This window comes from Lynx rufus, unplaced genomic scaffold (assembly GCF_022079265.1).
Source record: "Lynx rufus isolate CCGP_SWC_20201006 ecotype Redwood Valley unplaced genomic scaffold, mLynRuf1.p SCAF_41, whole genome shotgun sequence".
In the NCBI taxonomy this organism is placed as follows: Eukaryota; Metazoa; Chordata; class Mammalia; order Carnivora; family Felidae; genus Lynx; species Lynx rufus.
In genome coordinates this window covers 177,387-194,427 of record NW_025814858.1, presented here as the reverse complement: position 1 = coordinate 194,427, position 17,041 = coordinate 177,387, and positions in this window count along the sequence as shown.

The following is a 17,041-nucleotide window of genomic DNA, read 5'->3' as shown; positions in this document are numbered from 1 at the left end:
CTCCACCCCTTCCACCATGTGCTCCTTTTCGACACTTGACCTTCCACTGTGTACTAATTTTCTACACTTGATCTTAGCCAAAAGGCTGAGAAGCAATGTATGTTTATTTTCTAGAACTAGTATGTTTAGCTTTTAGCTATTTTATTTCTTATGTACCTTTATAGAAATACGTATGCATTTACCACAATGTCATTTATATAATACATCTCTATGGTACTTATAAGGCATCTCCATATGTATACATATGCACATTTGAGAAGCCTGATTTAGATGAACGTTTCCCATTCTAAATGCACCTTTTTCCTTATCTGATCTTGAATATTTCATATGTACAAAAGAGTATATATACTGGGTGCATTCCTTAAAGAATGACAATGAGTGGATTCTCTACCCTACTCAGGTAACACAAGGAAGCCCATGAACACCCATCAACTGTACCCCTTCTCCTACTACCCCAAATGCTATAATCATTTCTTTGCTTTTCTTATAATTCATCACATATGCATACATCCCCCCCCAAAAAAAACTCAATATTTTCTTTTATACACATGGAATCCTCTGATGTTCTGCAGTTTTCTTTTTTGGGGGTAGAATATTTTAGTGAAATTAATCTAGATTGATGGATAAAGGCGGATACTTGGATTGGAGATAATATGGGCCAATCAGGGGTGATGGAGGATGCTAACCGGGACACTGAGAATAAACACGCCCCTGAGGTTCCCATGGTTGATTCTTCAACACATCTGGTTGGACCAGAACCCCGTGCTGTCCCCACACAGCTCCACCCCTCTAGCCTGGGCCACCAACATCACTCCTGCCTGGGTTATGGCAGCCAGCCATCCTCACTGAGCCCCCTGTACCCAAGTTCATGTCCCATCAGCCTGAGAGCAGTGAGGGCCACATTGTATCTCAGCCCAGAGCCCGTCTGTGGACTCTCATGTCACCCCAAGCAGAAGTCAGGGTCCCTACAATCCTCTCCACGTCCTGACCATGAGTCTCCTGGACCTCTGCACCATACCCCTCCCTGCCCAGCAGCCTCCAGCTGTCCCTGAAACTCCTCCCCAGCCAGCTTCCTGCCAGCTCACTAGTGTCTTCTAAAATGTAAAATGGGACACCTGGGTGGCTCAGTGGGATAAGTGTCCAACTTTAACACAGGTCATTCATGATCTCATGGCTGGTGGGTCGAGCCCCACGTCGGGCACTGGGCTGACAGCTCAGAGACTGGAGCCTGCTTTGGATTCTGTGTCTCCCTCTCTCTCTGCCCCTCCCCTTCTCTCTCTCTCTCTCTCTCTCAAAAATAAATAAACATTAAATTAATGAAAATAAAAATAAAGTGTAACCTTCTGCCGAGGGCTCCTTGAACCATCCTCTAAAGAACTACATCCTACTGCCCTCTCCCCCAGCTCCCTGCCCCATGGCCACGGTATGTTTTCAGTACTACTTGTTATCCGCTAACATATCGTGAAATCTAGTCATTTGTGCTGTTAATTGTCTTTCATAGCAAAACAGAATCCCCTGCTAGAACATTAGTGGGGAGTTGTGTTTGGTTTGTTCTCTGCTACATGTCTAGTGTGCAGAAGAACGTGGGGTATGTGGTAGGTACTAAATAAGTCTGTGTTGTATAATTGAAAGGAGGAATACAAATGGGACAGCCAATTGTGCCCCGGATGTTTGTCTGACTGCGTCCGTGATGTGGGCTGTGGGTAGAGCGTAGGACAGAGATGGACACATAGCTGGTGCCAGTAGCCTGAGCGAGCTCACCTGGGAATGAGCAGTGGTGCAAGAAGAGGATGGAACAGTGACTGTCAGGGTAGGAGGTGTCCCAGGTGAGCGTGTGCCCTGGGGGCAGAGGAAAGAACATGCAGGGTGCCGCCCTGGTGACAGTCTGACTGTGAGATTTGGTGATGAGATCCCTCGGGTCTTTCTGGAGGAGGTGATGGGAGTAGGGGGTGTGAACGCCCTTCTGTGGGAAGGTTTCAGGGAAAATGGGAGGAACAGAGGTGATGACATTGAGTATGGTCACAGCCTCTGAGACCTTTTCCATAAAGGGGAGAAGAGAGTGAGGTATCTGCTGTGAGAGAAGGGAGCTTACGTGGTTTGTTCAAGGTGGAAGGCATTTTGGCACATCTGTGGCCAGAAGGAATTCTGTAGAGAGGGGAAAGTTGGTAACGAAAGACAAGATGACCGTGGTTGAGAGGTGGCCTTGAAGTTGTGAGAGGCCCAGGGCTCTGGTGTCCACACAGGGTCCCCAGGTGTGTGTTTGCAGGAGTAAGCAGGTGGAGAAGACATGGGGACATGGGTGCCAGGCGAGCAATGGCTGTGAGGACTTGTGTCTCTTCCTGGTTGCTTCTGTCTCCCTTGGTGATCTGGGAGAGAAGGCTGTCATGGGGAGAGGGGAGACCAGCAGCCCCCGGCCCTTGCAAGATGGGCGGTCTTGAGTCCCAGAGCGACCTGGACACATGTCTCTGCTGGCCTACTGCCACGGTCAGCTAGGTGGGTGCAGGCACACGTAGGCAGAGCATTTGGGTTAGTCAGAGCAGGGGTCTTCTGGGGACATAGGCCACGTGGGCAGAGGCCAGGGGGGCTGACTGCTCAGGAGGGATCAAGTTGCATGAGGAAGGAAGGCAAGGGACCCCAGACAGGCCCCCGGATCTGCATCTCAGAGACTCTCAGAAATGTCTGGAGTTTGGCTGTAACATGACCAGAGCGGGTGAGTCGCTCTGATACGCATCTAGATACATGTAGTGTTTGGAGAGTGCTGTGCTCCACATGATTGTATGGAGGTGATGTGGCTTCCCCAGCCACAGGGTCGGGAGAGAGCCGTGGGGATGGGTGACTGAGGCATGGAGGGTGAGGTTACTGGAAGAGAGAAGCCAGGAGCTATACGCAGTGTCCTCCTAAATGCTGGGACTTGAGCATGTTGAGGGCAGAGGTGGGCTGGCTACTGGGACAGGCATCCATTTTCTGAGGTTACTTTTATGGGGAATTAGGATGTTGGCTGAAGGAGTTGGGGAGTGCTTGTGTGTCCTTGTGTCAGAGGTGAACGGAGAGGATATGAGAGTCACAGAGCGACAATGACAATGACGATGGTGCTACTCACTGTCCTTAGTCACTTCAAAGCATTGGTTTGGTATGTTTTTCGTGACAACCTGAGGAGGAGGGCGCTGTATTACCCACATGTTGCAGACAGTGAAACTCTGGCACAGAGGGTTTACATCACCAGCTTGAGAGTGAACAGCTCATCAGAAATGGAACTAAGTCCGCACCCCAGAGATCAGATTTCAGAGCCCGTGTTCTCATGACTTGGCGTCCGTGCTGGACCCCACCTGCCCGCCATGGCTGTGCACCCCTCTGAGGGAGGATGACGGCCAGGGAGCACCGAGCAGGTCGCCCGGCCACAGGGCATCTCCGGTGGGCTCAGAGCTCAGGGCCACCGTCTGCAGAGCCAGCTGCATCCAGCAGAGTGGGACACAAGTGCCTAAGCCCAGTGTGCACTCAGCCACTACTTTGTTTCCCCTCCAACGTTCCATCGTACACACTTCACACGTACGGAAGAGCTGACGGAATCTTACAGTGAATGCTGCATGAGGTTCCTCCATGTAGCTGTTACTATTCTTGTTTTATCACAGCTTCGTCCATCTCTCTATCCCCTCCAAGCATCAAACCATCATATGCTTTTTATGTATTTCAGAGTCACTTGTGGAAGTCAGTGCACATTTCCCTGGATTCTTCAACATACGTGTCATAAACTAGAGTTTAGTATTCATTTAGAATTTTTTTCTTTTGAGGTAAAATTTGCATTAAACGAAACGCACACATTTTAAGTGAATCATCCCATTTCGCTCTGACAGATGCACGTGTGTAAGTAACCCAGACTCCTGGCGAGATGCTGAACATCCCCCTCACCACAGAACGTTCCCTTCTGCCCATCTCCCATCACCTCCCGCTCCCTGCCCACTCCCCGGAAGCAGCCGCTTGCTGGTTATTTTCCACTGTAGATGGTTTTTGCCTGTTCTAGACCTTTGGATAAATGGTACCATACTGAGTGCTGTTTTCTGTAGACTTGTTTCACTTGGCATAATGATTTTCAGGATTCAGTCAGGTTATGTACCTACTCTGTTCGATTAAGTTACTGAGCCCCAATCATTGTATAGATAGACACACAGAGTGTTTATCCATTCTCCCATTCACTGATGTCAAGATTATTTTTAGTTTTTGGCTCCGGTGAATAAAGCTATGGGGTGTGTAAGTCTTTTGTGGACACCCGTTTTTATTTTTCACACTCACACACACACACACACACACACACACACACACACACATACACACACACACACAGTGAGAGAGAGAGAGAGAGAGAGAGAGAGAGAGAGAGAGAGAGAGAGATGGATGAAACACTGACCAACAACGTGTGAGAGCCCCAGTCCTTCGACACACCCATTGACATTTAATGTTGCCGTTCTTTTCAGTGGTAGTCATTTCGAGAGGGTGTGGTCATTTCCCATTGGAGTTTCTGGTGTATTATAGAGTGAGTGACTCACATCTCTGTACATGACTCCGTGCTCATCATAAGTTTACTCTCCATCCCCATCACCTGTCTCACCAATCCCATTACCCGCGTCCTCTCTGGTGACTGTCAGTTTGTTGTCTAAAGTTAAGAGTCTGGTTTTTTGTTTGTCTCTTTTTTTCTTTGTTAGGTTGTTTCTTAAACTCCACATGAGTGAAATCATATGGTATTTGTCTTTCTCAGACTAACTTCACTTAGCATTATACTTTCCACCTCCATCCACATTGTTGCAAATGGCAAGATTCCATTCTTTTTTTATGGCTCAGTAAAGTTCCATTCTATGTATATGAATATAGAGCATATACACATATATCCATGCATACATATATGGACATAGACCATGTCTTCTGTATCCACTCATCTATTGATGGACACTTGGGCTGCTTCTGTATCATGGCTATTATAAATGCTGCAATAAACATGTATCTTTTTCATTTTCTTTGGGTACATATCCAGCGGCAGAATTTACTAGATCATATGGTAGTGCTATTTTACTTTTATTTTTCTTTAATGTTTATTTACTCTTGAGAGAGACAGAGAAAGAGACACAGAGTGTGAGCAGGGGCAGAGAGGGAGACACAGAATCCGAAGCAGCCTCTGGGCTCCACGCTGTCTGCACAGAGCCCGATGTGGGGCTCGAACTCACAAACCTGAGCCAGTCAGACACTCAACTGACTGAGCCACCCAGGCACTCCATGGTAGTTCTATTTTTAAATGTTCAAGGAACCTCCATGCTGTTCGCCACAGTGGCTGCACCAGTTTGCATTCTCACCAATAGTGCACGAAGCTCTCTTTTCTCCACATCTTCACCAGCACCTTATTTCTTGTGTTTTTCATTGTAGTAAGTCTTGAAGTCAGGTGACTTTCAATTTTGTTTTTATTTTTGGAGATTGCTTTGGTGATTCTAAATTATTCACATCTGCACACACATTTTTAAATATGCTGGTCAGTTTCTCAGAAAATTCTTCTAAGATATGCTTGAAGTCTTGTTGAATTTATAGATCAGTTTAGAAAGAATTGATATATTAACATGATCAAGTCTTCCAAGTACATGTGCATGCTATATGTTTTCTTTTATTTAGGACTTCTTTAATTTCTGTCAGCTATATTTGAAAGCTACCAGTGCATATGTCCTGCGGATTTCACCAAATTCATTTCTAACCATGTTTCTATTGTAAATGGAATATTGTGAGTTTGTTACTCAAAGTTTTAAACTTAATATTCTACTTGTTTGGTAAGTACAATTGATTTTTTTTTCCTTTTTGTGTGTGTGTGTGTAGTGAGCTTGTATCCTGTGATTTTGCTAAATTGTCTTATTAGGTCTAACGGTTGGTTTTGTTTGTTTGTGTGTGTGTGTGTGTGTGTGTGTGTGTGTGTGTTTGTGTGTGTGTGTGTTTTGTGTGTGTGTGTGTTTTTTTTTTGTAGATTCCTTAGGATTGTCTCTGAAGCAGTCTTTGTCCCACTCACTGGCCCAACACTGCCATCTCCTGTAGAGCAGAGTTGGCGGAAGTGGGTATGTCTGCCTTGCTCCTGATCTCAGGTGCCTTGGCATTTCATAGCTCACAGGTATGACGTTACCAGTAGGGTTTCTGAGATGCTCTTCAGTAGATCAAGGAGGCTCCTTTCTGTTTCTGACAGGTTGCTGACAGTTCTGAATCATAAATAAGCATTGAATTTTGTCAAATGTTTTCTTCTTTATCGTACTGATAGGGTAAATTATGTTGAAATTATGTTGGAGTGTGAAGATGTATTTGTGATCGAGGGAGAAACCACATTTAGTTGTGACATGCCTCCCAGTTTGTGTATTTCTGCATTCAGGGTGTTCATGTTGGCCAAGGAGTGTTACGTTCACGAGGGATAATGGTCTGTAATTTCCCTTTTTGATATCCTCTGCGTCAATTTTTGATGTCAGGGCTGTGCTATCCTCACAAAATGATTTGGAAATTATTATCCTCACATTATAATTTTCTATAAAAATTATGTACAAATTGTGCTATTTCTCCCTTAACCTTTTTTTAATGTGTATTTATTTTTGAGAGAGAGAGAGAGACACACACTCACACACAGAGTGCGAGCAGGGGAGGGGCAGAGAGAGAGGGAGACAGAATCCAAAGCAGGCTCCAGGCTCCAAACTGTCAGCACAGAGCCTGACACGGGGCTCAAACTCACGAACCGTGAGATCATGACCTGAGCTGAAGTCAAACACTTAACTGACTGAGCCACCCAGGCACCCCTCTTCTTTAAATATTTGATGGAATTCACCTGTGAAACCCTGTGGTCTTGAGGTTTTCTTTTTACACATGGTTTTGCTAACAAATTCAGTTCCTTTTAAAAGACAGAGATCTATCCAGAGTTTCTGCTGCATCTTGCCTCAATCGTGCTAAATTTGCATTTTCAGGGACTTTGTCCAATGCGTCTAAGCTTTCAGATTTCATTCATGTGATGTGACTTCCAGTATTCCGTGTTTCCCGTGTACACTTGTAGTATACAAGTGAGGATGGTACTCCCTTTATGTCTGGTATCAGGAGCGTGTGTCTCTCTCTTTCTCTGTGGACCAGTTTAGGTGAGACCAGTTTTGTTCACCTTTTCCATGAAACCAAGTTTGGGCACTATGAAATGTCTCTATTGCTCATCTGGTTCCTGCATCCTGGATTTTTATTGTTATCCGTATAATTCCTGTATTTCCCCAGCACTCTGTTTTCTGGGTATCCACAGGTGGAAAATTTAGGTCGTCAATTTTATTTTTTTTAATTTTTTTATTTTTTTTTTATTTTTTTTTTACATTTATTTATTTTTGAGACAGAGAGAGACAGAGCATGAACGGGGGAGGGTCAGAGAGAGGGAGACACAGAATCGGAAACAGGCTCCAGGCTCTGAGCTGTCAGCACAGAGCCCGACGCGGGGCTTGAACTCACGGACCCTGAGATCATGACCTGAGCTGAAGTCGGACGCTTAACCGACTGAGCCACCCAGGCGCCCCTAGGTCGTCAATTTTAGACCTTTCTTCTTTTCTAATATAAACATTTAAGTCTATCCATTTCCCTCAAGTACCACCTTATCTGATAGGTTGTACGTTTGTTTCCATTTGATTTTGAAATACTTCCTCATTTTTCCCTTGACCCATGGATTAATTAGAGGTGTGTTGTTTAATTTCCAAATACGGAATTGTGTTTTCTAGGAATCTTGTTACTGATTTTTAATTTAATTCGGTTGGAGTCAAATAACATACTCAGTATATCTCAGTACTTTTAAGTTAACTGATACTTAATCTTTGGCCCAGTGTGGGGTCTGTCTCGTGGAGGTCACTGCATGCCCTTGTAAGGAAAATGCCTTCTGCGGTTGTTGAGGGTGGTGTTCTGTAAGATCCACGAAGTCAAGGTGTTTGCTAATGCTGCTCGTATCTTCTAGTATGCATTTATGTATTTGGATGGTTTTTCAATTCCCAAACTGTGCCCAAACTGATGACCTTGGGTATTGTAATGGACCCACAAGTGTACCGTGGCGTATTTAAACATGCTGACGTCTGTCGGACTCTGTGTGCATTAATGCTGGTGAGTCTTGGGGCAGATGTCCCAAATGTGGACATAGACCATTATACAATATCAAAATCTCATATTCATCCATATCAACACTGACTGATTCAGAAAAACATCATTCACTATTGGGAAGCTGTAAAGTTCATGGCGAAAAATGGAAGTTTTCCAAATTCTTCTCTTTTTCATTTTTTAAATTTGTATTTATTTTTGAGACAGAGAAAGAAACAGAATGTGAGTAGGGGAGGGGCAGAGAGAGGGAGAGACAGAATCTGAAGCAGGCTCCAGGCTCTAAGCTGTCAGCACAGAGCCTGATGCAGGGCTTGAACTCATTAACCTCGAGATCATGACCTGAGCCGAAGTTGGTCGCGTAACCAGCTGAGCTACCCAGGTGCCCCGACATGTTCCAAATTCTAATGCTGATATCAGTTCATAGACCTAGGTCTGAAACACCACAGTTTGTCTCTCAGTCATTTTGTTTTGTTTTGTTTTTCAAGTAAGAATAGTGGTCTCCAAAAAGGCATCGGTTTAATTAGCAACCCACACAATCACACATTTGTGTTTTCTTAGACAGCTGCCGTTGCTGCAGATGTGTTCCAGAAGTACTTTCTGTCACATGGGCAGCAAAAGGGTATGTAGTCAAGTTTTGAGATATCATAAAATTAATATACCCCCAAACTAATAATCTCTACTGCTTTTTGAAGAATATTTTCAAGAGACACCAGCTGTGTGTGCCATTGAACGGTGAGTGGGTGATCCAGTTTGCATTCCCACCAGCAGTGCAGGAGGGTGGCCATTTCTTCACGTCCTCGCCAGCATCTAGAGTCTCCTGATTTGTTCATTTTAGCCACTCTGACTAGTGTGAGGTGGTATTGAAGTATGAAGGGAGGGTGGAGGAGAGGGGAAATGGGTGATGGGCATTGAGGATGGCGTTTGTTGGGATAAGCACTGGGTGTTGTATGTAAGCGATGAATCCTGGGAATCTACCCCCCAAACCAAAAGCACACTGTATATGCTGTATGTTAGCTAACTTGACGATATATTAAAAAAAACAAAACAAAACAAAAAAACAATAAAGTAGCTCAAGATAGCCCCCTGCCACAGCTCCACCCCAAGCCCACTGTCCAGTCTCATGGAAACATGGGGATTAACTGCACATTGGTGGGCAGGCTGTGTCAAAATCATGCTTCTCCAAGCATCAGTGTCCAGAACACAATTCTGTTGGTGGAGGGGTAGTTGGGGGGGGGAGATAGAATAGGAATAATGAGACCCACCCACATTACTCTTCACAGTGGGCTCTTCTAGAAAGGTGAGCTCTTCAGATGACAGCCAGTGGACAGGGACACCACCCACCCATAGAGTAAGCATTTAAATCGTTCTCCACAGAAAGGAGTAGTTTAATGCAAGGGTTTCATGAACCCTGAGGATGTGTCTGCCGAGTTAGATGGGCGGCATCTTAGTGGCACTAAGTCACATTCATGTTTGTACCTCCCACTGCACAGAGCCGAGGACCTAGCCCGGTGGGGCGTGCCAGTGAGCATCTGCTGGCTGAACGTGCAGATGAACTGTGCCCACAGATACCAGGAAGAGTGGCTCGCTCCGGCTTCTCATCTGTAACAGGGCCCTCCTCACCAGGCTTGGCTCTAGAAGTTTCTTCTGTTTTGGAACTTTCACTGTGCAGTTGTCTTTAGCAGCATTCTGGACTCTGATGTCATGTGCTTAAAAATGAGCCAATGCGTGGGGCACCTGGGTGGCTTAGTCAGTTAAGCATCTGACTTCGGCTCACGGTTCATGGGTTCAAGCCCTGCATCCAGCTCTGATCTTCGTGCTGTTTGTACTGACAGTTGGCCATTTCTGGCCCACTGCTTCTTTTGGATCAGGGTCTCATCCAGCCTTGGAAGGGACAGGTTCAGGAGCAGGGTCTGTGCACAGGGGCTTGCCCTGCAGCCGCTGGTCCTTGTGCCCCCGCTGGGGGTGCTGACCCACTGTTTTCCTCTCGTGGAGTAGCTGATTCAGATTAGTCAGTTAGCAGCAGGCACCCTGTGCCTACTCCAGGAAGAGCTTCATGCACCCAGGCTTACATCGAAGAAGAGAGAAGAGAGGTAGGCGACAGAGGGCAAGGGCGGGGGGACACGACTTTCTTTCCCATTGCGGTTGTTTCTTCCAGGGAGGGGATAGCCCTTTCTTAACATTAACATCCATGACTGTGTTCCATCCTGAGAAACATTCACCACAACCTATTGTGTGAACAAACACATCCATCACCTCCCTCACATAGCATTGTCTTTATGGGGATGGGGTTGGGATGCATAGGGAACCACCTGTGTCTGTTGAATGAATGGGCATCTCCAGATATATAACATTTCTTTGTTTATGACATATGTAATATTCCATTATGCACAATGGAATCTCACGGAGCCATAACAGGGAAGGAAATCCTGCCGTGTGTGACCACCTGGATGAACCTGGAGGCATTATGATCAGTGAAATAAGCCAGAAAAAGAAAGATGGATACTGCATGCTATCACTTACATGTGGATTCTTAAAAAGAAGGAAGAGGAGGAGGAGGAGGAGGAGGAAGAGGAGGAGGAGGAGGGGGGGGAGGAAGGGGAGGGGGAGGGGGAGGGGGAGGAGGAGAGGTCCTTGAGCATCAGGGACTCAAATCCCTGTAGCTTGGGAGCAGCCATCCCGACACCTGACATCATTTGTCAGCCTGGATGGACTCTGAGGGAGAGTGGGGGAACAGGAGGCTGTGAGCAAGTGTGGGGGGGCGGGGGGGCGGGGACAGTCCGTGGGTAGCAGAAGCACCCTGAGGCTTGCAGAGTGAGAGGACACAGCTAGCGGTGCTGTCACTGTGACAGACGCATTCCCTCCGGGGCAGGGAAACCCTGAGTTGGCACCAGAACGAACTGGAAAGAGCGCGGAACCATGGCACCGCAGGATTCTAAAATACCCGCGATGGGGCGCCTGGGTGGCTCAGTCGGTTGAGCATCCGACTTCAGCTCAGGTCACGATCTCGCGGTCTGTGAGTTCGAGCCCCGTGTCGGGCTCTGGGCTGATGACTCAGAACCTGGAGCCTACTTCCGATTCTGTGTCTCCCACTCTCTCTGCCCCTCCCCTGTTCATGCTCTGTCTCTCTCTGTCTCAGAAATAAATAAATGTTAAAAAACAATTAAAAAAAATACCCGCGAGATGGCCAAATTTCCCACGTTCATTTTGTGGAATATTAATTTACCGGACAGACGAACAAAGTGTCCGTTGTTCCCACCTAAGAGGCTCAGACCCTGGGAATCTGCCTGACGAGGGGATAACAATCTGAGTCCCCGATGGGGGTGAGCATCACACCACTTGCACAGCCTGGGGTGTAAACTCATTCCAGGTAAGTAAACACATGACCTTTCTCCAGGGTGGCCACATGCTCTCCTTGTGTTGAATCTGCCCCATTGTTGCCCAAATCTCCAGGTCGCACCTGAGATGGGATCAGGTTCTATGCTTCCGGCATACCCTGGTTCTGTGCAGCCTTCCTCTGGTGGTTAAAAAAGAAGCTTCCTTTCTAAAGTGTGTGAAATGGGTAAAGAAGGGGTGTTGTGATGGAACCTGAATTTGGCTTAATTAAGCTGAATCTCTGTGCAGCCCCACAGCCCCTCAGACGTTCCAAACAGGATTCCCCTCGGATCTGAAGAGGCTGAAGCTCCTTGGGTAGGAGTGGAAGCCGAGTCCGGAAGCCAGCTGGCCCTTCATGCTGCTTCTTCATTAACTTTGATGAAATCCCTGGCACATGGTGAAATGGGTTGGGAGGGCTTCAGTGGAAGAGAGCCCCCGAGAAATCAGTCTCTGGTTTTCCCTCCCAGTTTGTCAGTTTGTAAATATTACAGTGGCCAAAATAGACCCAAAGGAAAGGTGTGTGTGTGTGTGTGTGTGTGTGTGTGTGTGTGTGTGTGTGTGTGTGACCAGCAGGAGCATGTAATGTGAAGTGCTCCCACGTCGCCAAGAGTGCTCTCCACAGGCATTTGGGGCATCATTGACAGCCCCCACTCTGGGAAGCCTCCTGAGGGAGAGGGGGTCTTCCCTCCGTGTGGGGGGCTCTCCAGGAGGCCCCTTCACCAGTGGTGATGCAGGGGATGGTCTGGCTTCCCCGATGGAGCCATCACTCAAGACTCCGTTTCTTTTGTACACAGAGTCTCCTTATGACTTTAATTCCTAGCTTTGGGGTATTTCTTAAGAAGCTGGAAGGAACAAAGTAAATTCACCTTCTCTGTCATATCTAAACAGAAGCCTCGGGCATTCTTGTTTTTCCTCCACCATATTGTTGAATTGGGGGAATTTTTAAACCAACGTCAACCTGATCATCTTCTGCAAGATACCAAGAGTTTTCTGATTTTTCTCCGCAATAGTTTATCTACTTTTTTTGTAAACACATACATTTACACACTCTATACGCACAGCACCCCCCACACAAGCGCATGCACAACCTCTTCTAATATTTGTACTGTTTCCTATTTAGCAGGATAGTCCCTTCTTAGCATACTCTCTGAAAATTATTCACACCAAAAACCCTGCAGCTTTTTAAAAGATGTATTTCATTTTTTTCCTTGTGTCGCACCGAATTAATCAAGGTTCTAATGATTGTTCTGCAGGGGTTATTTCAAAAACAAAAAGTACCCCCCAAATCAGTAAGTTTACAGGGAGACTTTTGATTACAGGAGCTGATGACTATTATTTCTAAAATAGAAGATGTGAAGTGTGACCAAACTCAAGGACACGGCCATTAGGTTGGAGCTAAATTTACCCAGGTTTTACATTTGTGAGGTTCTTACCCCCTGCTCTGCAAACACTCACCACGTTGTGACTTGTGAGTGTCTACACTTGGATATTTATAACTTATCCTGATGATTTGGGGAAGAATTTGAAAAAATCAATGCCCAGAGATCTACTCAACAATATTACTGAGGAGGTGAACAGTGCAAGGCTTGAGCCTGGGTCACAAAGGATTTGACACAGGGCTCTTCCCAATGGATTTTCTATTTGAGAGAAGAGACAGACATTAAGCCCACAGGTACCCGCATGCATACATAATCCCAGGAGTGATAAGAAATACACGTGGGCACCTAAATATGGGAGTCATTTTATGGGAAGAGGCCCCAAGGAACAGACGGAGGGCACACCTTGAGTTATTTAGGGCGGTGGAGTCTTCCCTAGGAATGTGGTTGCAGAGAGAGAAAACTAATCTGCGTTTTCAAACACTCTCTTTGCCCCAAATCCTGTTCCCTCATGTCAATTTCCAGGACGGTGTGGAGAGCTCAGGTTTCAGGGTTCTTAAAATGTGTGCTGTTGCACACCATTATAAGAAGGTAGGGCCTTCCTTTGCAGAACCTTCTAGAAGTTTGTCTCTACTTTGCAAAACTCACATGTCCCCAGTGTCAGGGGCTGTCAGTGGGGTGTGACTCTGCCCCCTGCCCCTGCCCCAGGGGATGTGTGACAATGTCTGGAGACACTGTCCATGGTCATAACTGGAGGGGCGGTGGTCCTGGCATCTAGTGGGTAAAGACCAGGGATGCTGATAACCACCCTTTAGTTCCCAGGATGGTGACAGTCTCCCCCTGCCCCGCCCCCAACCCCCAGGACACAGAATCATCTGGTGTGAAATGTCAGTGAACCTTCTTCTCTTGTGTCCCTCACTGGACGGCAAGATCCTCGTGGACAGCACGGCAGGTAACACGGAAGCGGCCAATCACACGTCTGCAGGTTCTGTGGGAGCCGCTGGGCAGCTCCAGCTTCTGCCCCATCGCCTACCAGCCGTGCATGTGTCCTGAAAGCTTAAACTCTCACCCCTCCCTTTCCTCCTTGGGAAAATAGCAATGCCTGTGTGGCCACAGGAGCTGAAAGTAACTCCTGGGTGGGCTCCAAGTAAGTGCTCAGTAAATACTGCTGGTCATTGCTAACCCTGGAGGAAGTTCACAGCTCCCGAAGCCTTATCTTAAGCCTTGCCCTTCTCCCTTTGAAAAGCCAAAGAAAAGGAGCACATGCCCCCACATTGGAGTTGAAGTGAGAATGTGAAAGGTTCATTGGCCTTTGGAATGGCTCTGGGTCTGAAGGAGACACAGGTTAGAGATAAGGATTATCAGTGTCTCCCCCAACTGGGGTCCTGGGTGCCTCCTCCGGATGCCTGTCATGATCACTGCTGCAGGCCGCCCCTCAGATTCTTTTATGTGTACACCTCTGAGATCACGCCATTTGATTAAGGACTGTGCTGTCACACTTTGTCCTCAGAGCTCAGGGGGCTGCCCCCCAGCCCCAGACACACAGCCTTCTCCTCTAGGTCTGCGCCGGCCTCCTGCTGGGACAGAGAAAGAGAAGGGACCTCGTGACTGAGCCCCCTCCCCAACCCCCGCCCCGTTCTCCTGACTGTCGTGCCTTCAGTGTCCATGTAACCACAGCCTTCTGCAGGTGTGTGGGTACGTCAGGGCTCCAAAGCTCAACCCAGACCCTCTGTGACGTTCCAGACCCTTGTCCAGTCCATTTGGGGCCCAGGGATCCAGTTGTAAATTAGATCCAGCTCCCAACTTTCTGAAGTGTACAGTCCAGAGCAAGGGAAAGGATTAATTTTGAGGAAATCACGCAAATACATGTAAAAAATGATAATTGGACCAAGTGCTATGGAGAAGGGCAGGTGCTATAGGTACAGGTGACTATGGTCTGATGCAGCGAGCTCCTGGGGGCCTGGCCTGAGTGCGTGGCCATGAAGGGGATTGGCCAGGAGACCTCGAGGAGTCAGGGGAGGAGACCGCTGTGTGGGGGATGAGGCTGGCGAGAGCAGAATCCCCTACTGGGCTGCCAGCTGCCAACACCACTGACCAGCATCTCCATCCGGGATACGATGGACCAGGGTTTTCTCCATCAGAGGAGAGCCCCATGTAGACTTGTTGTCCTACCCCACTAATCCCTTCCTCCCACAGCTGGCACTCTTCGGATCCCACAAGCAAGGGCACAGTGGAGTTTCTGCAGCAGAGGGACATGACCAAACCCATGACAGAAAACTTCCTGGGTGCTTCACAGGGGCTGGATTGAAGCTAGGGACAATTTGGGTGCCATTGGGGAGGACGTGATGGTCCTCTGGATTGGAAGATGGCCATGGTGGGGGGGGGGGGGGCGGACGGTGTGAAGAGGCACATTTCCCAGACTTCTGGGAGTCAGAATCCTTGGACTCAGCATTTGATGGGTTTAGAGGCTGTGGGAAGAGCTGGCAAGAGTGACATCCAGGTTTTGGGCTTCAGCACTTTGGGTACAGTGGCTACACGGACTAGTGTGTGGAGGGCTCACTGAGAAAATCCCCTAGAGCAGTGCCGTGTTGGGGGAGGTGGGAGCACTGCAGAGGCGTGATGGGGACACGCGGCGCAGTCTCATCCCTATACGTCATGTCCTAGACAGAGTCCATGCCTCCCCAGATGGCCCTCCATCCCTGCTCGAAGTGCACCTCCCTTCCCTCCCCGTCCCCACGCACTGACCGTGTGTTCCTCCTTCCTCTTGCTTCCTGCGCTCTGCACGAAGCCACCCCGCACACCTCCAGCCACGTGTGGACTCACAGGTCCACGTTATCTCAATAGAATGTTAGGGCTCAAAAGAACTCCAGGTCACCAGTTGCCATGACATTTTCCAGTGCTCCACCCCTCAAGGACAGTGGCCATGGATCCCGTCGTGTCCCATAAAGGACAACTATAGAGTTGTTCCTTCTTCCCCGCAAGAATGGCATCAAGTCTTCTCTGCCGGGTAGTCACCTGGCCTCTGCTTGTGTGTCTGTGGATGCTGGAAAGTTCCCTCTTGGGGCTCTTCTGCCCCAAATGCTCAGGTGGGGATCCTCTCCCACCAAGTGGAGTGTCGTTTCCAATTGGGACATTAGGGGTTGGCCGCCTCTCTGTGGCAGGACCAGCCTTTCCCCAAGCAGGAACCAGGGGACTTGTTACTTGGTAAGTGGTCCTAACGCAGACTTGTCCCCCAGCTCCTGAGGGCAAAGTCCCCTTTGTGCCCAGTGTTTGCTTCTGGGCTGTCCTTGTGTGTTGCTCCTGAAAAAGGGGCAACAAGCAGGGGAGTTTCACCTACTAATGCAACCCCAGTAGACCCAGAGTGGTTAGCCCAGTGACAGCGTCCGTCTCATGTCTCCCTGACCATCTCACGGGGACCTCGCTTATGTGATTCTGTGTCCCTAGAACACATCCCTGGAACACGGTCAGTACTCAGTGAACGTTTGCTGAGCCTGTGTCTCCAGAAGGAGGAGATTCCAGTTAGTTGAGCATCTCCAGTCCTCACCACACAGCCACCTCCAGGAGGACCCGCATTTCTAGCACTTTCTGTTCATTACAAGCAAGCCACTAAGTACACCCCATGTTTAAGGAGACAGGAATTACCCCCACCTTTTAACATGAGGGTTATCAAAGGGGCTCTTGTGGATGTCCTAATGAGAACAAAGGACCCAGACATGAAGGGACTTCCTTGTAGAGATCTGTCTCTTGGTCCTTCCGTGCTCTCCAGACTCCATCCTCGTGTGAATCAGACATAAATCCTCTCATCTTTCCAAGTGTGCGGTATGGAAGTTGAGCCTCCCCATCCTTTAAAGTTGGTCCCAGCAGATCTGAGCTGTGAACTTTCCCTTTGCTGACCATTTACACTGCGGACCACTCAATCTGCCCATCCGAGTGCACACAGTACTCACCTGCCCACAGCCTAACAGCTGAAATGTAGACAGCCGCGCCTGGGGACCTCCACCCTGCTGGTAAGGTGTGTGCTCTAGCCTGTCCAGTGGGGAGCGGGAGGATTTCTCCATTAAACAAAGAGGACAGCCCTCCAAAGCAGCGATAAAGCCAAAGCCACACTTGATACTTGCTGATCGGTTTAGCAAAGGCATATAAGTTCTCCCAACTCCCGCTGGAAAACCCTGTGTTCCCGC